This window comes from Lissotriton helveticus, chromosome 3_1, assembly GCF_964261635.1.
Source record: "Lissotriton helveticus chromosome 3_1, aLisHel1.1, whole genome shotgun sequence".
NCBI lineage: Eukaryota > Metazoa > Chordata > Amphibia > Caudata > Salamandridae > Lissotriton > Lissotriton helveticus.
In genome coordinates this window covers 1413897427-1413922449 of record NC_136061.1, presented here as the reverse complement: position 1 = coordinate 1413922449, position 25023 = coordinate 1413897427, and positions in this window count along the sequence as shown.

Genomic DNA, 25023 nt, shown 5'->3' with positions numbered 1-25023 from the left:
AAGGACAGGGCTTTAGGTGGAATGAAAAAACTGGGAGGGGTCTCTTGCAGGGGCGTGGCTGATGAAATTAAGGGCGTGGCTTAAAATATGCAAGCTAACAATTTGTACTTAGCATAGTGCGCCGTCTGACTGGTATTTTGCTTCTTCTGTCATTGCATCCAGATATATAATACAACAAGTAACATTACACCACCTTCACGAAGCCAGGACTATTGGCTTTACTGATGATTGTTAGTTGCATAAGATAAATAAGCAACAACTGCATTGTATAGAATATTGAATATGCTTCAGTTCTGAAAGGATGAAACTGTGCAAGAACTATAGCGAGTCTCTTTGAAGTTACATCAAAGGCAGTAAAGGGTGGTACTGCTGCAGAGTTAAGATTTCTTTTTTTCACCCTGAAGGTGAGGGCAAACATGGAGAGCCGAAATGACCTGGCATGACCCGGCCCACTTAAAGCCCTAGGTAAGGAAAAGGTGCCTTATGAAAGGACTGGTTAAACCAGGTGATCCTCAAGGTGCCTCAGATGCATGGGCCTGTGTTCCATTCTTAGACAAATATTCCCTCCTGCCCTTCTTGAAAATTGGAACAGTCAAAAGGCAGTGTCGGATTGGATGAATTTGTCAAGGGGGCTGATAAGTAGGAATTTCACAGAGAAAAAAGTGGGCCTTCTCTGGGATTGCTCGAAGTGCTATTGATAAAGATTTGAACTGGGAGTGGGTTAACTTTTAATCATGTCCACGAAGTCAGGCAAAGTTGCAATGTTCGCTGATCTTGCCTGAGGCTGGGTTAGTCTATGTGCTTCCTGCGACATTCCTTGCAACCAGATGCTCTCATGACATAGACAAAACAATCAGTGCTTAATTTGTAAAATAATAAGTGCCAGGGCCCTGACCAGAGGCCACTGCAGCTTGCACCACCCATTGTCCCTGTCATCGCTGCCAATGGCAGTACAAAAACAACTACTAACCGTCTCTCTTACCTGCAAGTGTGACAGTGCAGATTATTCCAGGTCTCCAAAGCTAAAGGAATGACTCGGGAGATGAGATTTAGTAATTTATTAAGTATATTGAATGAATAAACAACAGCCGCGGCCCGTGGAGGGAGTTACGGTGGGGCAGGAAGGCGGGGCGGGGGAGGGGCAGGGTTGGTCGATGCTAAAAACCGGAATATGGATAATTGGAGGTAAGTAAACAACTTAATGAATAACATGAATTTCGTAGCGCGCCCTGCACTGCAAAATGCGATGCAGTACACGCTACGAAATCCGTTTTATTAATTAAATTGTTTACTTACCTCCAATTATCCATATTCCGGTTTTTAGCATTCCCCCGCCCCGCCTCCCTGCCCACCGTAACTCCCTCCACGGGCCGTGGCTGATAAACAACTGTTGTTCGGCTCATCTCTAAATTAGATGAGCAGTGCCACCATGTGTCAGCCTGTTATAAGCGCAGTGTTGACAATTAAGTGCCGGAAACCAATTAAGTGCCGGTGCTGTGAACTGGAAAGCACTTGCTCAAATTAAGCAGTGCGAAACATTCGTTTTTTCCCCAACCGTCACTTGAGGGCCAGCAGAGGAATACTTTAACCACTCCACTGCTCAACAGTGCGCCCTCCTCTGCCTGGGTATAGTACACTCTGAAGAGAAACTGAACCACTTGAAAGGAGATAGTGAAGCTCAAAACATGGAACACCCCGAAAGGATTAGGAAGGTGAAAGAAGCCAGTTTTTACCTCATTCGTTATATCGGAGTGTGAGTGTAGGAGCATGATCCACCGGGCCTGACTCGGAACCGAAACCGGCCTGGCAAAGAGCTCGACCGCCCCGCCCGGGAGTTGGTTGGTGCTAGCGGAAGTAAAGCTTTGTGCCGGTCTTGTTGCTGGGGGATGTAAAACCGGCTCCCGGTAACAAAAACGGCCCCCAGGGGTCTAAAACCGGCCTCCACCCTGATGGTCCACCAGGGAAATGCCAGTCCAGCCCTGATGAGCCACAATGCACCCATGATCACTCTCAAGTTATTCATGTTTGTGATTGTGGTGGGCAATGTTTGAAGAGTAAGAGGCTGCATATGTACGAGTGAAAAAGAAAAAGGCGAGCCAACCACCCTTCCCTCAGATTTGAAAGAACTCAGACTCAAGAAGAAGGCAGCTCGTTCAGTTATCTGCCCTCCAATTAACATGAAGAAGAGGTTTGAATGGTTTAAACCATAGGAATGGTACCAGAATTGCAGGTTTTAAATATCGGCATTCAAAAATATTGTGACCAGATTATTGTGAAGGGAAGTATATGTACGTATGAACAGATTTACTCCATTTACTTCTCCACATATGTACCCTGACTATGCTGACCAGACATTTCAGATTTCCCAGGATAGTCCCAGTTTTTCAGATTGTCCCATCCCTCTGACACATTTCATAAAATTAAAAGCATGTCGCAGTTTTTACAGAAAGCCGGATGGTTCGCTCCTTTTCTTAATATCTGCTGTGCTAATGAGGTAAGGCCGCCTATCAGCAGAGGTAACTTTTGTTGTGTGATTGGCACTCATAACATTTTAACTCGTGTGCACGCTCACATTTACGGCGACACCCTCTTGCTCAATCACAAAATAGGCAGACGTTAACTCTGCAGACGCAGTGAGTCACAACATGATGCAGTACAGCAGGTATTTAAGAGGAGTGAGAGGGCAGAGGCGGATATCCTCAGGCAAAACCCAAGCCCAGAAGCCTTTCTCTGAGCTTCATAGCTTAGCTGAAGGAGGACTGAGAGATGTTACTTAAGTGCATTTGTGTTTTAGTCTGACAGCTTTTAAACTTGCTTTGCCCTATTTTAATAGCTGTGTTAACGCTAACATGTGGCACTGAATGTTTCCTTTGTAGTTACTTGCGTGCCAAATAAAAATAATTCCCTTTTCACATTTTTGTGCATCTCTCAGTCACTGACGTTCCACAGCAACTCGTGATTGCTTATTCAGTCCAAGTTTTATCATTTGGTTTCTGAATTTGCTAGTATTAATGGAAATGAAAGCAAACCAGAATGAAGGCACTACTCCTGTGACAAGGGACCAATTGCAATCCCTTTTCTCTCTTGACTGCCCTGTTTGAAAGGCAAGCACACAATCTCTGATTGCCCTTCTTATCTCTAGTCTCTTTTGTAGAACTGTGAGATTTGCCTGTTTAGTCCTATGTCTATGTTAGTGAATGATGTCACTGTAGTATTTCTGTGTCCATAAGTGACATCACATAGTGCTACTTCTATGTCTGGGGCCTGTCCTGTTTTAGTTTGAAGCCTACCAGACAGCACAGCTATCTGGTTTGCTAACAACATCTTTGGGACATATGGAAAGCTTCCTTGGGAATGCATTCCGCCCATTGCTTAACGTTTGCTTTGTGGTTTGTAACTCACATTTGTTTGTTTTCTATTTGCAGCTTGAGTTTGTCCCTTCCCTTGCATACACTCTATTCACTGTATTCTTCCAACAGTACTTAATTTCTGTAACCAGGCCTTTAAATCAATCTTGTTCTTATCTTGTCACATTTGTTGACAGATTCTGTCTTCCAAGGAGCTTGGTGTTTATTTTTCTATCTCTGACTTCAAAGTAAGAAGATGTATGTGATTATCATGCTGGCTACCTAGGTGTATGCTGGAGGAAGGCTGTATGTACAATGTTATATTTTTTATAGCACCCAACAAAATGTAAATGTCTGTAAATAAACCATTAATATTTTACAAGATATATCAGAATCAGCAAAGCACAAATGCACGTTTTTGGTCATTCCGAAGTCTGGTGGAAACAAATATTTTAATACGATCTAAACAAATCAATACACTAGGTGATGACTTTTCCACACATTATCATTTGTACGAGGCATAGTCAGTAAAACTGTATTGGCCGGATTCACAAGGTAAACTTACACTTTTGTGTAACTTTACTACGTTTCGGTATTTATAAAGGAAAACATAGACCATAAGTCTAACTTTACTACTTTTCGGTATTCATAAAGGTAAGTTACTACTAGTAAAGTTAGACTTTTGGTCTAAGCTTATCTTTGTGAATACCTAAAAGTAGTAAAGTTAGACTTTTGGTCGAAGTTTACCTTTGTGAATACCGAAAAGTAGGAAAGTTAGACTTTTGGGTCTAAGTTTACCATTGTGAATACTGAAAAGAAGTAAAGTTATTCTTTTGGTCTGTTTTTACCTTAGTGAATGCTGAAAAGAAGTAAACCCACAAAAGTGTAAGTTTACCTTTTTTACCTTTTTACCTTTACCTTGTGTGAATGTAATGGTAATTTCAATTAAAGATGTGTTGTCTGTAATGGCAGTGCGCTACCACAGCATGCATACTCTACTTTACCCCACTCCACTCTACTTTCCACCACTCCATGCCACTACACTCTACTGTTCATCACTCCACACTACTCCACTCTATGCCACTCCACACTGTCACTGCACTCTACTCTGCACCACTCCATTCTATGCTTCTGTACTCTACTCTGTACCACTGCACTCTATGCCACTGCACTTTACACCAATGCACTCTACTCTGAACCATTCCACTCTGCGCCATTGCACTCAATGCAAATCCACTGTACGCCATTCTATTCTGTTATTATTATTATTATTAATAAACTAAATTTGTAATGCGCGCAGATACCCAAAATGGGTTTCCCGGCGCCTAGCACACAAGTTGCTAGAAAACGAGTAGTTAAAAGCACATTTACTGCTACAAAAGCCAAGTGCATTCTCTTCCACTCTACTCTACTCCACTGCATTCTATGCCACTGCACTACCCTGCACCATTCCACTCTACCATGCCCTACTCCATTCTGTGCCCCTTCACTCTACTCTGAAACTATCTACGGTACTCCACTAGGCTCAGAGCCGCTCCACTCAGTGCCACTCCACTCTGCGCCACTCCATTCTACTCTATGCCACTGTACTCTATGCCCATGCCACTGCAATCTAAGCTGCATCATTCCACTCTGCATTACTCTATTCTACTCTGCACAACTCTATTCTATGCTACAGAACTGTAGTCTAACCACTGCACTTAATGCCAATGCACTCTTCACCATTTTACTCAAAACCTATTAACTCTACGCCACTGCACTCTACGCCAAATTACTCTGCACCACTGCACTCTACACCACTAAACTCTATTCTGCAACCCTCTATGCCACTGCCGCACTTTACACCATTATACTCTATATCACTGCACTCTGCACCACTCTATTCTACTCTGCAACACTGTACTCTATGCCACTGCTTTCTACACCACTCTACTCTACCCCACTCGACTCTACGCCAATGCAATCTACGTTTCTCTACCATACTCCACTGCACTCTACGACAGTCTACTCTGCACACTGCAGTCTCTGCCACTGAACTCTACCCCACTCTACTATATGTCACTGCACTCTATGCCACTTCATTCTACACCACTGCAATCTATGCCACTGCCCACTTTACTCTATGCCACTCTACGCCAATGCACTCAATGCCACTCTACTGTGCACCATTCCACTCTACACTACTGCACTCTACCCTGCACCAATCCACTCTACTCTCCGCCACTCCACTCTACACTACTTCTCTCTACACCACTCTAGTGTACAACTCTGTAATCTCTGCCACAAACTCTATGCCACTCTACTCTGCACAACTGCAGTCTATGCTATTGTGCTCTACTCTGCATCACTCTACGCTACACCACTCTCAAGCACTGTACGCCAATGCACTGTACGCCCCTACACTCTACACCACTCTACTGTGCATTGCTCCACTCTATGCCACTGCACTCTACGCCAATCCACTATAAGCCACTCTTATCTACTTTATACCACTGCCCTCTATGACACTGCACCTTACGATGCTCTTCTCTATACAAATGCACTCTACACCTCTTCATTCTACTCTGAAACATTCTATATGACACCACTGTGCTCTATACCACTCTACGCCACTCCACTCTAGGCCACTGCAATCAACCCAGCACAATTCCACTCTATTCCGCACCACTGTTTTCTATATCACTGCACTCTAAGACAGTGTGCTCGACTGTATCACTCTGCTCTACACCAGCGCACTCTACACCACTACTCTATGCCACTGCTTTCTACCCTGCATCACTCCACTGTATCCTGCACCACTCATACTATTCTACAGCACTGCACTCTACACCACTGTACTCTAAACCACTGAACTCTACGTCAATTCATTCTACGCCACTTTACACAAAACCAATGCACTCTAAGCCTCTGCATTCTACACCAAGTACTCTGCACCACTGCAGTCTATGCCACTCTACTCTTCAACACTCTACTCTACGCCACTGCTCTCTGCATCCTACTCTCCACCACTCTACTCGATGCCACTGCAATCTGTGCCAATGTACTCTATTCCAATTCACTGTACACTACTCTACTCTACACCACCACACTCTACGGCACTCTACTCTGTAATACTGTACTCTCCACCATTGAACTCTATGCCACTGTACTCTGCACACTGCAATCTATGCCAATTCACTCTACTCTGCACCACTCAACTCTACACCACTCTACTTTGCATCACTGCACTCTACACCACTGCACTTTACGGCACTCTAATCTACTCTGCACCACTGCACTCCACGTCACTGCACTCTACACAACTCTACTCTACACCTCTGCACTCTGCCCTTCACCACTCCCGCTACCCTGCACCAATCCCCTCTATGCCACTTCACTCTACTCTAAAGCAATCTATTCTACACCACTACACCACTGCACTCTATGCCATTCTACCCTACACCACTCCACTCTATGCCATTGCACTCTATGCTACTGAATCTACACTGTTCCATTCCACTCTACTATACTCTACACCATTCCACTCTATGCCACTGCACTCTACGCCCCTTTACATTTTGTCACTGCACTCTAGGCCAATGCACTCTTCCACACTTCACTCAAAACAAATGCAGTCTCTACTACAATCGACACCAATCTACTCTGCACCACTGCACTTTATTCCACTTCACCGTAGGCCACTCTATTCCACTCTATGACCCTCCACTCTACGAAACACCACTCCACAATACTTCACTCTATGACCCTCTACTCCATTAGACTCAACTCCACTCTATGCCACTCCACACTACATCGCTCTGCTTCATTCTATGCCACTCTACAATACTACTCCACTCTACAATGCTCTATTCAACTTCCTCTTCCTCAATCCATGCAACTTTACCCCACTCTGTTCTACGAGACACTACTCCAATTTACTCTACTTCATTCTATGCCACTCCACACCACACCAGTCTATGTCACTCCACTCTATGCAACTCCACTCTACTTTACTCTACTCCACTGCACTTCACAACACTGGCTCCCCTGCTGACAGTTGCCCCCCACATATTCTGAGAGAAGTCTTCTTTGCATGTCCTGAGCCTTCTCTATCTCTTTTAAATGACTTACTAACTCAGGGATTGGTCCCCATATCCTTCAAAGAAGCTGTGATAGTCCCACAATCAAGAAAATCGGTGCAAAGCCCTTGGTCCGATCGAACTATTGCCTCATTTAACTGCTCCCCTCCCTGGCTAAGGTGTTTGGAAGTCCATGTTGCCAGCTGTCTCTGCCCTTTTATCGAACAATCTCAATTTCTACACTCCCACCAAGTAGGCTTTCGCCCAGCTCAATCTACTGAGACGGTAATCCTGACTGCTTAGATGAAATGAGGAAAGCAAATAAAGGCACCACCCAGGCCTTAGTGCTCTTCGACCTCTCGGCGGCTTTTGACACGGTCAACCATGAAATTCTGGTGAACCGTGTCAGGGACGCTGAGGACCAGGCACCTGCCCTCCAATGGCTGATGTCCTTTTTAGATGATCGCCTCCAATCAGTCCGCCTCTCCCAATTCACGGCTCCAGGAGTTAAATGAACTTGTGGGGTTCCGCAAGGCTCTTAGCTCTCCCTGCACTTGTTCAATTTATACCTCCTTCCACTTATTCAGTCCCTGTGTTTAAATAAGGTGTGTACCTTCAACTATGCAGATGATCTGCAAATGATCTTCACCATAGACTACACCCCTGATTCTATTCTGACTTTTCAGACTACTATGTTAAATATCTGCAATTGGATGAATAATAATCACTTAAAATTAAATCCTGATAAAACAGACCTGATCCTAACTGGCGGCTCTCGAAACCCTTGGACCTCGAACCTTTGGCCGGCAGAGCTGAAAGTGCCACCACATCCTTCCTCCTCAGCCAAGAGCGTTGGTGTTACAATTGATAGTGACCTCACATTGAAGACCCAGATCAGAACGGTAGTTTCTACGTGTTTTTTTCAACTTACGAAGATTAGGAAAATCAGCAGATTCCTCACAACAAAAGTGGTTATTCAGGTCGTTCTATCCTTGGTCATCTCACATCTTGACTATGTTAACTTCATTTACTTTAGACTCCCAGGGTACTTAACAAAAAGACTGCAATTGGTACAAAATCAGGCAGCAAGACTTATCTATCACCTGCAGAGATGGCACTTCTCTTATGAGGAAGCTGGCTCCCGGTAACACAACGCTGTACACTTAAGATCATATGCCTCATATTCAAATCCTTCCACGGTACATGCTTGGAATTTATTTTCACTCTTACACAGAGCTATGCCCCTATCCGTAACCTGAGGTCAGAACTTTTAGGCCACCCCCACCTTTAAACAGAAAAGGCTTGGTGGATCACGTTTTGCGGTCTTGGCCACTCATTTTTGGGACACACTCCCTTTTACCATCAGATCTCAACATGCACCTCTCATTTCAGGAGACAATTAAAAACTTGGTTGTTTTCTCAGGCATACAAATGAATGATCTAACGAGCAGCTGGCTACCTCGCCTTACATATCGCCAAGAAACGGCATGGTGAACATGCGCTCTATAAATATTTTTTAACATACCACAACACTCAACTCCTACTCCACTCCACAACACTTTACTCCACTCTTCTCCACTCTATGCCATTCCACTCTGCTGTAATACTGTACTCTATGCCACTCCCTTCTACGATAATCTACTCCACTCCATGCCACTTTACTCTAAAACACTCTACTCCACTCTACTCTACCCTATGCCACTCCACCCCACTCTACAAAACTGTACACCACTCTACATCACTCCACCCTACTCTACAGCACTCCACAACCCTCTACACCACTCCATTGTACTCCACAACACTTCGCTGTATGACACTCCACACCATTCTCCTATAAGCCACTAACTTTTGGACACGCTGAACAGCAGCCATGCTGGTGTACAGCATTGCTAAAACATTTTGGCAAAACCAATAAGTATTGCATTAGCGAGACCGATTGGCTTTTTGAATGCTTGTTTTGTTTTGAATCTCTGGCCACGTATTTGCCAATTTTCAGATAAATACCACTGTGTCAGTGAATGTGTTGCTTTAACCCCTCCCATGCTGGTTACGGAACCGCTCCATCACGCCCCTCGGATGGGCTGTGCTGGTGACGGAACGGTTCCGTCACGGACCATTCACCGCGCCTGTGCGGTGCATTCTATTGAGCGGGCGGGGCCGTGACGGAACCATTCCGTCACAAGCACAGCTCACCCGAGGGCCGTGACGGAGCGGTTCCGTCACCAGCATCGGAGTGCCGCGCGCCCCCCGCCCCTTAGCACTGCAGCGAAAGGGTTAAAGAGCGGTGTGTGTGGAGGGGATGGGCTTGTAAGCCCATTGCTTTTTTGAGGCCTGACATTAGGGTCTCATGGAGAGAGGTGTGGGATTTTATCACTGCTTCCAGTCTCAGAGACACAAATTGCCCATCCCATCCCCAGTTACCACCTAATCAGAGCAGGTGGTAAATTGGTGCGGGAAAAGGCACATTACTGGGCATGGAATGAGAACCTTTGTAGGGAAATTTCAGTATAAGTCAAAATGAAAATGATGTACCACCACCATTTACACCGGATTTGACGTTCCCTGGCTATTAAGGGGGAATGTGAAGAGATCGCATGACATAGCTGGCCGGTTAGTGCGTGGGTTGTGCAAATTATATTTCTTTGCCCATCACATTGTATGCTTCTCTTAAGAAATATTTAAATAAGCAGGTTTAACTGTAAAGATTAATGCTACTACTAGGTCAGTGCTAATAAATCATTGTGGTAACAGAATTGATATCACAAGGACTCTGACCCTCCATCTACCAGCATCACAGGAAGTGACAGCACCTGATCTTTGACTAGTTCCTAGCTAGTTCCTGTTGGGAGAAAGTCATGCAGAAAAGTACCCCATCTCTCTTCAGTCAAGTGTATAACATATGCCCTTGCTGCTCTGCAAGCCCATTCAGGAGGCTCTGGACTCAGCCCAATTCCTTTGTATATCTGCGAGGTACTTGAAACTCATTGGCCCTCAGCCACTTTTTGATGGGGCTCGGCCATTTTGTTTTCGCCACTGGTTCTTGAAGATGTTAGAGACTTAGGGAATGAGTCATCTAAACTCACAGGGCCTGAGTCACAAAGGTAATCTTAAACAATTGTTTTTTATTTACAATGGGATTTATGAGTAATATCTATTCTAGTGCGGAATCTCCGCACGTAAATATACCTATCTTTTTATGTGCGGGGACTCCACACTGGCAATGACATTTTTGTGAATAGCAACCAATCGTAAACTTACACAGACTTACAAAAAAGTATAAGGTTACCTTGGCGAATCAGGCCCAGAGAATGCCTGAAGAATTAGATCCCCTTGGGAAGCCATAGGGTCACAATGGTGCAACCTAAATACCGTCTATGCCCACCCCTACACTGTTCTCATGTGCATTCTCTGAAGTACACTGATCATGTCTTAGATGCATGTTAGCGACAATGTAGTCTTACCCTCACCTGATGGAGGGTGAAACTGGCGGCCTTAGTGTCTGTTTTCTTGTGAGCTGAAGAGCATGTGACAAGCGAGGGACAAGAAACAAGGGAAACCTTTTACTATCCTTGGAATCGCTTTGAACAAATACACTCCGCAGAGGCATTTTGATCACAGAAAGGTAAGTTATTAACACAATATTTTAACATAATCATATAGATAGTAACAGTAAAAAAAGTAGGAATAATAAGAAAGCAATAAAAGGGGGGAATTAATATTATTTAAACAACTTAAAATAAAAACAGTGTCCTTAGTTATGGTCTACAAATTAAATGTACAAAGCCAAAGAACATGGGTACAGGATGGGCACATTTCACCAAGGCTGGAATGGTGATTACATTTCATAACAATGACCTTAATATTCGAGTTCACTGAATGGATATTTTCTGCTGACAGAGAAGAAGGAAGCGAAAGAGACTATGATCACATGCTAGTTTCCTTCTTAGTCTAGTGGCTAAATCTGTGTTCTCAAGATTTATTAGGATTGATTCATCCTGAGGCCGACAATATGTTTCAAGAGAGGACTTTCTGTGGACAGAGTCCATAATTCTCCACAGGAACTTGGAAAGGTTTCCTGATTCGCATCCAGCAACAATGGAATCTTTTTCAATCCATCCAAGAATGTATATTCACCGAATCCTCCTTACGTCCTTGCACCAGAATACTCCTCGCCATATTTATTGTCCTTGAGCCATGGCAGCACCTTATTTCTAAGTGCCTGCCATGGATAATTTCCTGCTATGCATGGTGTGTTAGTTTTCGTAATCTTCTGATCATCAAAAATTTGGGATTCAGAGGTGTTCATTAGGAGTCTGGCAGTCCATGGACCACCACCTCAGAGGGGCACAGCGGTGGCAGTATTCCAACCGTCCTATTACGACCAGGTTGGTCGGTTTGCCCTGGGACAACAACAACCACCAGGGATCAGAGTTCCCTGGCGGTGGTGTGGCGGTCTTAAGGCCGCAATATGCTTGGCGGGCCCACTGCGGCCCACCAAGCATATTACTACTTTCCTCACTGCCACACTTTTCATGGCAGCGTGACTTCCATGAATGAAAAGTGTTGCAGTGAGGAAACAAAGGGGTTCCTACAGGGCCCCCTTGTGCCTCCGAGCCATGGGGTGCATGCAGTGGTCACATGTTGTGCCTGCCTGTTTGCATGCACCCCAGTACTTGCAAGACATGGACTGCAGCAGTCTCATATGCCAGTGGTCGCCAGTTTGGGCTAGCAGCCCAACTGGCTGCTTCTTCTGTCCACTGGCACACTAAGACATTGACTTTGAGTTTCCATACATGAGACAGCAGGAAACACACATTCTAGGGAGAGTGCTGGACTGCATGGGCCAGAATTCAATTACAGGTTTGGGGGCTGACTGCAGAGAATGTGCAGTCTCGTCAGATGTCTCTGATGGTATATGCTCCCAGAATACCACAATCAGTTCAAATAGACTTTATTTCGGTCAGAATGACCTAAAAAAGTACAGCGCACAATATATAATTACATGACAAAGAAAACAATAGAACACACTCAGGAAAACATGTGCATAACTAAGACGCTTAAATTGTACACTAACAGTCTTAAAAAAAAGAAGATAAAAACTCGGTACTAGCCACAAGCGTGATTCAATTTTGAGCAATGCATGAGATTTTGAGGATAAAGGTAGGCGAAACTTAACAGGAAATTTGTTGAAAGTACGCAGTGCAATAAATAAATAAATTAGCTAAAAGTAAAAACAAAGATTATTGCTAAAAAGTTTTTGGCTATGAAAAGCAATTCTGCTAGAAATAAAACTTCAGGGAAGAACTGACATTAGATCATTTCTATAAATAAAGCTTCAGGGCAAAACTGTCATTAATCATTACTAGAAGTCAGGTAAACCCTTCTCGTGCACCACATTGAGAACAGGAAACCTGCTACAGAATACACTATTGGAATGCTAGAGTCGGTTTTCAGTATCCTGAAGACTTCGTGGCAGCGCCTGCTGCCCAGGTTCCTGCAAATCTGAACCAACCAGCGCTTCCTTGCTCTCTTATAGCCCGGACAACCAAAGAAGACGTGGAGCTCAGATGTTCACAGGCCGGACAGTTACTCATAGATTGATCTCTCCATTTTGATGTAAAACAGCGGAATGGAAGCACCCCATATCTGAATTGTAAATAAAGCTTCCTTGCTGCTGATGGATTTATGAGATCAATTGCCGTCTCAAAGCAAGGTGTATCTTTAATGTCCAGGAACCCAGAGAAAAGTTTCCCGATTCTAGTAAGTGTATGCAGTTGGGTCAGTCTATACTCTTTGTAGAGTGCCTTCAGTTGCTCCTTAGATATTGACGGGCAGGCTGACTCGGGGCAAGACCAACAGTCCCCTGAACCCATGTTGGTTAATAGGAGTTTAATGTATGAGAACCAGGGGATCTTTGCAGCGCCACGTGCCCTGAAAACTCCTGATAGTTCCTCCCTGTACGATGTAAGTTCGGGAGTTGCCCACAAGCGGCGCCAATACATTATAGGTTTGGCACCTGCTACTTCAGCTATTGCCGTTATGCCTGTGTCAAGGCGTAACGGAACCAGCGGGGTACTACATGGCAATCTAAATAGGTGTCTTAGATATTGGTTTCCACCTGCGTTAGCTTTCTCTATTTAGGTGGCCCCAAAGCTCTGCACCGTATAGTGCCCCTTTTCTTGCCTGCACCCTGTAGATTTCAATTGCAGGGCTTATGGTTCTTTTGCTGGAATTGTTAAAAACCCTCAAAATTCCCCCTGAGGATTGTGCTAATTTTAATGTGGACTTAGTGATGTGGGGCCCCCAATCCAAAGATCCGGAAATCGTGATGCCTAAATAAACAAAGGATGACACTCTCTCAAGGGGTTTACCGTTAAGGGACGGATTGGGGCGTGTACTTTTTGGGCAATTGAATGCCATAAATGTTGTTTTCTGCAGATTAATTTCTAAGCCCCTGTCACTGCAGAACCGCTCAAATTTATCCAGAACCCTTTGTATACCCATAGGGGATTTGGCAACCAGTAGGGTGTCGTCGGCAAACATCATTGCCGAGATTCTACGGGAGGCTAACTTGGGTGCATCAAGATCTTTTTCGGCTGATAGGGTGTCGATCAGACCATTAATATAAAGGCTGAATAAGGTTGGCGCAAGTACGCACCCCTGTCGTACACCACGATTAATTGGTATAGGTGCTGTTAGGTTACCCTCCTTACCATACCTTACTTTAGCATAATTGCCTTCATGTAGCCGTTTAAAAAGACATATTAAATAATCAGGGACCCCCCAGCTCTCCCAATACTGACCATAATTTCTCCCTGGGCACTAAGTCGAATGCAGATCGCAAGTCTACGAAGATCAAGAAGAGGCTGCCCCCCTGCATGCTTACGGTCTTCCAGTACAGCAGTTGTAATCTTAATACTTGGTCCAGGGTCGACAATTTTTCCCTGAACCCAGCCTTCAGAGAGACAGTACCCTCTTCTCTTCCATCCAAGACTGCAATCTGTAAAGGAGGACCCGTGCAAATACTTTCTGGGAGATATCTATTAGGGGGAACAACCATTACAACGCGGGTTTTACCACGCGTTGCTTTTACATCGCATGTATTACAACGCATGTGATGTTACAACGCGTGGTAAAACCACGCATACCATTACATCGCATATACCATTACATCGCATGCGCTTTTACAACGCATGCGATGTAATGTGTAATGGCGGCGGCAGGGGCGGCTATTCACAACGAAGTGAACTCGAGGGAAACTTCAAGAAGACCCACTGGATAATTCGACAAATTTAAATTTTTCGGGAGTTTTCACTCTCATGATAAGCCGAAAACAGCACAAGACTCTTCTGAGATTTTAAAATATTTTTCCTTCCTGCCTTCGATTATTTTCTACAAAATTCAAGGTACTGTAACTTCAATTTTAAAACGATTTAACTTACTTAAGCTTTCTTAAGCTTTGGATGGATCGGTTATGTTTGACTGTGCCTCTAAGTTCCAGCGCGTGAGGGAACCTTGCTGAGTCTGCTTCACGTCATCAGCTCTTCCTGCTGTGCGTTTTGCGCATGGGTTGGGGTTACTTATATAGGGTTTAGGGCAGTTTTAAAATACTGTGGTAATGTTTGTTTGTGTTTTTTTAAAACGTTTTAGTGTGTGTTGTGGTGTTGTGGTGTTGTGATTATTTAGTGTAGTGAATTAGGGAGGGTAGTGTAGTGTTTATGTAGTGTAGTGATTTAGGTTTTAGGGTAGTGTAGTGTTTTAGTGTATGTTTATTGTAGTGTATTAGGGTTTGGGGTAGTGTAGGGGTGGGAGTAGTGTGGGTAGCGTAGTAGTGTTTTAGGGTTTAGGCTAGTGTAGGGGTGGGAGTAGTGTGGGTAGCGTAGTAGTGTTTTAGGGTTTAGGGTAGTGTAAGGGTGGGAGTAGTGTGGGTAGAGTAGTAGTGTTTTAGGGTTTAGGCTAGTGTAGGGGTGGGAGTAGTGTGGGTAGTGTAGTAGTGTTTTAGGGTTTAGGCTAGTGTAGGGGTGGGAGTAGTGTGGGTAGCATAGTAGTGTTTTAGGGTTTAGGATAGTGTAGGGGTGGGAGTAGTGTGGGTAGCGTAGTAGTGTTTTAGGGTTTAGGCTAGTGTAGGGGTGGGAGTAGTGTGGGTAGCGTAGTAGTGTTTTAGGGTTTAGGCCTGAAACAGCTCTGCTCTTTATGACCGAGCATTTGCGGTCAGTGCTGGATGCGGGGCAGACTGCGGCGCTCCTATTGTTAGATCTGAGCGCCGCATTCGACACGGTGTCTCATGACATTTTGTTGCGGCGTCTGGAGGAAGTGGGTATTGGTGGGATAGCTCTTAAGTGGTTCCGCTCCTTCCTTTCGGACCGGTTTTTTAAAGTAGCCATTCCACCAGGCCAGTCCTCGTTCCACTCTCTGGGTCTGGGAGTCCCTCAGGGCTCCGCTTTAAGCCCTACATTGTTCAACCTGTATGTGAAACCGCTGGCTGCTGTCGTCAGGGAATGTGGCCTTACCATGACATCGTACGCCGACGACACGCAGCTGGCGGTGACACTCAGCGGGGACCCTGTGGTGAATGCCCCCAGATTCCGGGCAGGACTTATAGCTGTGGCTAAGTGGATGCGTAGCAACTGCTTACAGCTTAACGCTAAAAAAACCGAGGTCCTGATCTTAGGGAAGCAGACGGAGCTTTGGGGAGACCAGTGGTGGCCTCCCGAATTGGGGGCTTCTCCTACTCCAGCGGCCGAAGTTAAAAATCTGGGGGTCTGGCTGGATTCCCATCTTTCTTTTGCCAGTCACACAAAGAAGACAGCAGCTACCTGTTTCGGTATCCTGCGAGGACTGCGACCTGTCCTTAAGTTCTTCGACCCCCCCACGCGGCAACTGGTGGTTCAGGCCTCCATCTTGTCGCGATTGGACTACGGGAGTGCTTTGTTACTTGGAGTGAACCAGGCTGAGGCTTCTAGGCTTCAGATTGTGCAGAACGCTGCTGCACGCGCCATCGTGGGTCTCCCGAGACGATGTTCTGTCTCTTCTGTCCTGACCTCCCTTCACTGGCTTCCGGTTAGACAGAGAATCAAATTTAAGGCTCTCTGTCTGACATTTAAGATTCTGAAGCTTTCCTCCCCTCCTGCTCTTGCGGGCCTCATTTCTCCGTATCTCCCCACACGGTCCCTCAGGTCTGAATCTCACCATCTGGCGATTAAGCCTAGGTTCAGACTGAGTAGGATGGGAGGGCGCTCTTTTCGTGTTCTGGCGGTTGATTTATGGAACTCCCTCCCTGTACACATCCGTGCCCTGGATAGCCTTACTCTTTTCAGACGCGCCATTAAAACTCACCTGTTCGCTTCTGTTAATTGATCTTTCTTCTTTTCAGCTCTGACCTGTTGTGTTGTGGTATCTGATCTGGCGCCAGGACGCCCCTTCGCTGGGGCAGCTGTGCGCCGAATAAAAGTTATTAACATAACATAACATAACAGGGTAGTGTAGGGGTGGGAGTAGTGTGGGTAGCGTAGTAGTGTTTTAGGGTTTAGGGTAGTGTAGGGGTGGGAGTAGTGTGGGTAGCGTAGTAGTGTTTTAGGGTTTAGGGTAGTGTAAGGGTGGGAGTAGTGTGGGTAGCGTAGTAGTGTTTTAGGGTTTAGGGTAGTGTAGGGGTGGGAGTAGTGTGGGTAGCGTAGTAGTGTTTTAGGGTTTAGGGTAGTGTAGGGTTTAGGGTAGTGTAGGGGTGGGAGTAGTGTGGGTAGCGTAGTAGTGTTTTAGGGTTTAGGGTAGTGTAAGGGTGGGAGTAGTGTGGGTAGCGTAGTAGTGTTTTAGGGTTTAGGGTAGTGTAGGGGTGGGAGTAGTGTGGGTAGCGTAGTAGTGTTTTAGGGTTTAGGGTAGTGTAGGGGTGGGAGTAGTGTGGGTAACGTAGTAGTGTTTAAGGGTTTAGGGTAGTGTAAGGGTGGGAGTAGTGTGGGTAGCGTAATAGTGTTTTAGGGTTTAGGGTAGTGTAGGGGTGGGAGTAGTGTGGGTAACGTAGTAGTGTTTTAGGGTTTAGGCTAGTGTAGGGGTGGGAGTAGTGTGGGTAGCGTAGTAGTGTTTTAGGGTTTAGGCTAGTGTAGGGGTGGGAGTAGTGTGGGTAGCGTAGTAGTGTTTTAGGGTTTAGGCTAGTGTAGGGGTGGGAGTAGTGTGGGTAGCGTAGTAGTGTTTTAGGGTTTAGGCTAGTGTAGGGGTGGGAGTAGTGTGGGTAGCGTAGTAGTGTTTTAGGGTTTAGGGTAGTGTAGGGGTGGGAGTAGTGTGGGTAACGTAGAAGTGTTTTAGGGTTTAGGGTAGTGTAGGGGTGGGAGTAGTGTGGGTAGCGTAGTAGTGTTTTAGGGTTTAGGGTAGTGTAGGGGTGGGAGTAGTGTGGGTAGCGTAGTAGTGTTTTAGGGTTTAGGGTAGTGTAAGGGTGGGAGTAGTGTGGGTAGCGTAGTAGTGTTTTAGGGTTTAGGGTAGTGTAGTGGTGGGAGTAGTGTGGGTAGCGTAGTAGTGTTTTAGGGTTTAGGGTAGTGTAGGGGTGGGAGTAGTGTGGGTAACGTAGTAGTGTTTTAGGGTTTAGGGTAGTGTAAGGGTGGGAGTAGTGTGGGTAACGTAGTAGTGTTTTAGGGTTTAGGGTAGTGTAGGGGTGGGAGTAGTGTGGGTAACGTAGTAGTGTTTTAGGGTTTAGGGTAGTGTAGGGGTGGGAGTAGTGTGGGTAGCGTAGTAGTGTTTTAGGGTTTAGGGTAGTGTAAGGGTGGGAGTAGTGTGGGTAGCGTAGTAGTGTTTTAGGGTTTAGGGTAGTGTAGGGGTGGGAGTAGTGTGGGTAGCGTAGTAGTGTTTTAGGATTTAGGGTAGTGTAGGGGTGGGAGTAGTGTGGGTAGCGTAGTAGTGTTTTAGGGTTTAGGGTAGTGTAGGGGTGGGAGTAGTGTGGGTAGCGTAGTAGTGTTTTAGGGTTTAGGGTAGTGTAGGGGTGGGAGTAGTGTGGGTAGCGTAGTAGTGTTTTAGGGTTTAGGGTAGTATAAGGGTGGGAGTAGTGTGGGTAGTGTGGGTAGTGTAGTAGTGTGGTAGTGTTTTTGGGTTGGGGTAGTGTAAGGGTGGAAGTAGTTTGTTGTGTAGGTGTAGGGATAGAGATGTAACTTACCTTGCATACTTTTACCATAAGTATAGCTTTACCACGCATGCCTTTGCGTTGTAATGGCATGCGTGGTAAAAGCATACTTGTGGTAAAAGTATGCGATGTAATGGCATGCGATGTCATTGTCATCACGTTGTAATACCCGCGTTGTAATGGTATGCGTGGTATTAGAATGCGATGTAATGACATACATCCATCTATTAGGCTTATAGGTCTATAATTGCTTGGGAGCAAAGGGGAGCCCTTTTTAGGTCTCGCCTGTCAATGTGCTTGCGCATTAAAGGCGAGATATATAGGGGCTTATCGAGAGTTTACCAAACAGGCGATTTGATGCTGTGCCTGTGCGCTTTGAGGTCAATGCGCAAGCGCATTGACCTAAAAAGCGCGTGCACATCAAAGCCAGCCATCTGTTTCCCAGCTTGTTGCCGCCAGCAGCTCTTCCCGCTCCGCCCCCTGCTGCATCAAAGCCTTTCATTCAACCCAGCGTGCGCTCTGACTCAGCCATTTCTCCTCCCCTAATTATTCACGGCCGGTCGGCCGTACTTTCAGTTTCACTTTTTTAGTTACCGCTGGTTCTATCCATTCCACCTCTCTCCCTTTCCTTTCTTCGGCGCAACTGGAAGCTTGGCTGATGATAAATTAATCAGTACATTTACGTAATATACCCAATTTTCACTGCCCGTTTCGGTAAAATTGTCAGTTTTAAGCAATGTACCTCCGCTATCAAACACTAATAGGGGCTGAATTTATTCACACATATCGGCACCTAATCGCCAGTTTTAGTTAATGACCAGTATGAGACAAAGAGTCTTTCAAGAAAGGGGTCGGATTCCGCACTGCCGCTTTGAGATCAAAGTGTATAGGTTGTGGTGTGCTTCAGAGGTATCACCCCCTGACAGAAGGTGTTGAAATCCAATTATTGTCCGCGGCACTTAGGATAAGTGCCAGCTCCCTAAGCACAACCTGTGAGAAACGAATATCGTTTTCTCAAATATTGTTCAAATATTGTTCCAATAAAGTTCAGATCAATGTTGTAATGGATTGCTTCATCATTTATTCCATGTTGTTATCACATGAATATACTTGATCATCTCATCATAGTAGAATATTTTCATATTTCACATTTTGTTTATAGTAAGTTCATCGTCACCCAATGCATTTCGGACAGAGCGTCCTTCATCAGGGGTGTTCTGAAAAATAATACAAATACAATATATGTATGATCCCATAGGAAATGCCTTGAATGCATAAATCAAAAACATTTAAACGTGGTGAGATAAAAACGTGCAAAGATGAAAATACGAAAAGATGAAAAATGAAAGAAGGTCGATGTGTGTATTTATCCCACAGCAGATAGAATAGAAAAGTGCACACCATCGTATATCTCCGTGTTATGTTTACGTGCCCGGAAAATGAATTAGACGGATAGCTTGATAAAAAACGTGCAACATCCGTCAAGCAGTTATCCAAAACAAGGACAAATGTGAGTAAAAAACGGTGTGAGAACGCATTCTAAGAGGATTGCAGGTGGTAGAGCGTAAACCCAAACATGTGGAATAGCTAGATCTCAAAGCGTGAAACGCCCGTCAAACGGTTGCTTAAGGCATAATCTCATGAATGTAAAGCAAGGTTTACACTAGATGGAGCTATGTGAAAACACCTTCAAAGGGACTTACTTGTAATAAAGCGTAGACCCGCGCGTCTACTTCGTGCGTCCTTTGCTAGTTACGAGTGTGCTCTTGTGCGGAGGACTGAAAGCTGAGGACGGAGGACACGCGACTGGTGCTTGACTGCACAAAATCAGGCCTATCAGAGTCTGATTCTCCTCATACAGTGACTGGAATGTGTTTTAAAATTGATGAATCTAGTGTTTCTTTCGAAACCGATTGATGACGAAAAGACGGTATATACTACTTGTCTTTGATTTAGAGAGACGGATATTACCGAAATTACTAGTCTCAATACCCAAATTGACAACATTGAAGACCGAGATGCGACAGTACGAACGTACGGAGAACAACACAAATTGAGATAATAAAGTCTGATGACATTTGGGGAAATCTAAGAGCCTTGAGAAAGTCACATGACGTGACGAAACACGTGTCGGCTGTTGTCGTTTGCGAATCTGTGAGAGGAGAACATACAACTGTTGTTAATATTGAACAACGACCCTCTATCTATCAAGGATATGTCGAATTGATTGCCAAATTCCTTGCTTGTTTGTCAATAATGAAATGACTTATGTGTTGTTTTGAGGATACAACTCAAATTTGGTATAAAAATACATTTTGCATTCCTACGAGAACGAAACTTGTTGGTAGTACATGAATTTTTGCGAATTTAGTAATTTTTGTTACTTGTTTTGAATCCAACATACAACTGACCTAGATTAACTACAGTAGAGTGCTGGGATATTCTGTGTATAAAAAGTACTCCCACCCATGTTGTAAGTCCTCCTGATGGTCTTCCTTCCCCCCCCCGAGATTGCAGGGATATGGAAACTTGCTTATCCCGGCTTGTGAACCTCACTTCTTGCCCAGGTTTCCTGGAACATGCAGATTTCAAAGTTTTCTATGAAGGTTCCCCAATCGGGATCATCTAGTTTGCTAGTCAAGCCTGCAATATTGCCTCATTTTGTGGTGGAATCCCGTTTTGACTTACCAACCCAATCTCATCCGGTGTTGCATTCACTGGTCTAATGGGGTTAAATATGGGGGTTATTACCTCAAATTTTACTCAGTGGTCTGTGTTTTCACAGAGACCGAACCCAGTGAGAAGACGGTCTGGACCTCGAAAGCCGTTCATGCTTTCGGTGCCCAATCCTTCCTCAGACCCCAACTCTGCCGTTGGGAGGCTAACCTGCCTTTCTGGGTGTGGTAATAAAAGATCTATTTCCCCATCAGAGACTGAATTGTAACCCTTCAGTCAGTCCACTCCCTCAAGGGGGCTGAACCTATTGCCTGTCGGGATATTGAAGATTGGGAAGCTATTCAACGGATTACCTGGGATCGGATATATCGCTCTTCTAGAGAAGGAGAATCCCCTTTTGGGTTGGTAAAAGGAATCTGGCTGGTAGGACCTTATCGGAGGATAAAAAAAAGCCCAGGGGCAGCAGGGTAGTGCTGCCCCTGTTCCAGCCATGTTCAGTTGCTAGGATGTGCTCAATAATGCATGGACTTCTAAAATGAATTACTATGCAATCACCTTCAAGCTCCTTGTATTGTTCGCCTATCCATCCAACCCTTCTTGTGGTTATTATTATATATATATATATATATAATATAATATCATGACTATTCTCAAGCCTAAAATCGCTGTGGTTTGTTAACCAATGGGTAGTTTTATTTTTAAGCTCATGGTGAGTTTCTATAGTGCCCTTTCTTAATTCTGGAACTCCTGCAAGTACCAGTACGTATGGAGCTGATTCCGGTGGCAAGTTAATAGTTGGTGGGCAAAATGTTTGCTTTTTATGCTCTATATCACTATGATCCTGCTTCTTGCGGGTCTCAATCGTTCCCTGCCTACGGGCATTCACTAAAGCCCCACCCGTTCTCTGTTTAGGGAGATCCTGGTTTGGCGTGTTTATGTTTGTTGGGCGTTTCCCCTCTAGCTGGGAAACTTTGTTTTTACTATCATGCTGTGGATCTTCAGTGTTCATTACCAGAACTGAATTATTCTTATGATTAGTATCCTCAGTTTGGATGTTGCTAGAACTAGCCTGCACATGCGGCATTCTATTAATGTTAGTTGCAGCATTAGGTGCTACTGCGTCTAATGCCCCACCGTTCATCTTTGCTAGTAGCCCGTCTAACAATACCATTACAGGTTTTAATTTGTCTTTAATAATAGACCTGATTTGCTCCTGGAGGTTCATTACCAGAAGGGAAACCCAGTTTGGCTGGTTATTGGGGGGTACTGGCATGGACTCTGGACTAGGCCCCCCCTGATTACACACATCTTTTTCCACTTCCTTTTCCCTTTTCTCTCTTGGGGGTCGTTGTTTGGCAATATGTTTATGTTATACTTTACATTTTCTACCCAGATACCTAGGGGTAACACTCTTGGGGGTATCCGGGGGCAGATTGTCTACTGGTGGGGATTGGTCTTTAGTTGACTCTACGCTTGTTCCCCTTAAGTCTATTCACGAGTCACTAACTTGGGGGCTCAAATCTAGATTTGGGGTAATCGATAGGAGCCTTTCTGTACGCTCTATTTCTGTTGCAACTACACCCAATGCTTTTTCCAACATCCTATCAATTGATGTGGGTTTGGGAATGCCTTTTTGAGGAGCGGGGGCTATATGTTTCGTTGCGCAGACCCGCTTGCCCATCTTAGATGTACTGATAGTATGGGAAGCAAGATAAAAAGAAATTGCCTACCAAATATGTATCAGGGTAGAATAAAGGAACACTATAGTCACATATATGGTGTTAATATGACTCTAGTCCAATGACAATATACTGGGCAAATTGTGTTTAATACCCACAGTACCTTGAAAGCCAGTCCCAGAATGTCAGTGTAAGGGATGTTGCCCGGCCCGGCCTCCTCCGGCCTCTGACGGCCTAAGACGGTCCCGCCCTTGTCCCGGGCTTCTCCCGGCGCTGCCAGCGCGCGTCCTGTGATGCGTGGGTGCGGGCACGCTTTGAATGCTGGGGTCGGCGCTGTGGTGACGTTGCTCCCCTGGAGGCTCCTGGGAGTTGTAGGCGGCAGTGGTTAGAGCCGCGATGTCGTTCCCCTCACGGTGCAGAGCTCGTTTGAATAGCCATTCCCCTCACGGCGCTGGTGCTGCTGGCGCTGTGGAGAGTCGTCCGCCACTCAGCGCGGCAGAAGGACCCAAGAGCAGCCGTTCCCCTCACGGTGTCGAGGTATGTTCAATAAGCGTGTCCCGCGATGCGTGGGTGCGGGCGAGCTTTGAATGCTGGGACCAGCGTGGTGGTGACCTTGCTCCCCTGAAGGCTCCTGGGAGTTGTAGGCGGCAGTGGTTAGAGCCACGATGCCGTTCCCTTCACGGCGCGGAGCTCGTTTGAATAGCCGTTCCCCTCACGGCGCAAGTGCTGCTGGCGCTGTGGAGAGTCGTCCGCAAGCCAGCGCGGCAGAAGGACCCAAGGGCAGCCGTTCCCCTCACGGCGTCGAGGTACGTTCAATAAGCGCATCCTGCGATGCGTGGGTTGCGGGCGCGCTTTGAATGCTGGGGCCGGCGCGGTGGTGACGTTGTTCCCCTGGAGGCTCCTGGGAGTTGTAGGCGGCAGTGGTTAGAGCCGCGATGCCGTTGCCCTCACGGCGCGGAGCTCGTTTGAATAGCCGTTCCCCTCATGGCGCTAGTGCTGCTGACGCTGTCGAGAGTCGTCCGGCACTCAGCACGGCAGAAGGACCCAAGGGCAGCCGTTCCCCTCACGGCGTCGAGGTATGTTCAATAAGTGCGTCCCGCGATGCGTGGGTGCGGGTGCGCTTTGAATGCTGGGGCCGGCACGGTGGTGACGTTGCTCCCCTGGAGCCTCCTGGGAGTTGTAGGTGGCAGTGGTTAGAGCCACGATGCCGTTCCCCTCACGGCACGGAGCTCGTTTGAATAGCCGTTCCCCTCACGGCGCTGGTGCTGCTGGCGCTGTGGAGAGTCGTCCGCCACTCAGCGCGGCAGAAGGACCCAAGGGCAGCCGTTCCCCTCACGGCGTCGAGGTATGTTCAATAAGCGCGTCCCTAGTGCTAGTGCTAGTCTGCTAGTGCTTCTCTGTGTCCATGTCACCACAATGTTCTAACTATTGTGCTAGACAAATATAGTATCGTTTACTGCATCAGGCAATAGAGGCTTTTATGTCAAAATGATTCTTTTTTAATTCCCAACTGTTTAAGCTAAAAATTAACTTTTAGACTTTTAGACTTCAATAATGTTCTTAAGGCCACTGTCAAAGCTAGCACTTTTTAACTTTATTGTCAAAGTTAGTACCTAGCAATGAACCTCAGTTTTTATACACTGTTGCAAAGGTTTTCAACAAATAATGCAATAAAGGAAATTCTTCTCCTAATATACTCAAGTCCACCTACATATTTCTTGACAGTATATATAACTTCAAGGTACATAGATGTGTAGTTTAGAATGATAAGTCTACACTTATTGAAATACTTACTTTCACAATATTTTGGTAGTCAAAATTCTGGCTACAGTGTATTTGTAGCATGCTATTTTTGTGATCGATTTTTCTCCCACACAGCCTCTATGCCTGTCTTTTGACCTGGAAGCATCACTAAGGGATAAGATTTCATCTCATTTCTCTTTCATTCACCATAGTCAATCCACTCTTTCAAGTTCTTTTGCATCACTGTTTTCGTTCTCTGTCACTGTTTTGCCGTCTTTCTCTTACTTCTCCCTTTTGGGATTTTCTCTCTCTCTGTGTGGGTCAATGTCTATTGAGAACAAATATGTGCCTATACCTAAAAATAAGTGCTGGAGCCCCCCACCCCCCTCCCAACTGCAACCACGACTCAAATTAATAAC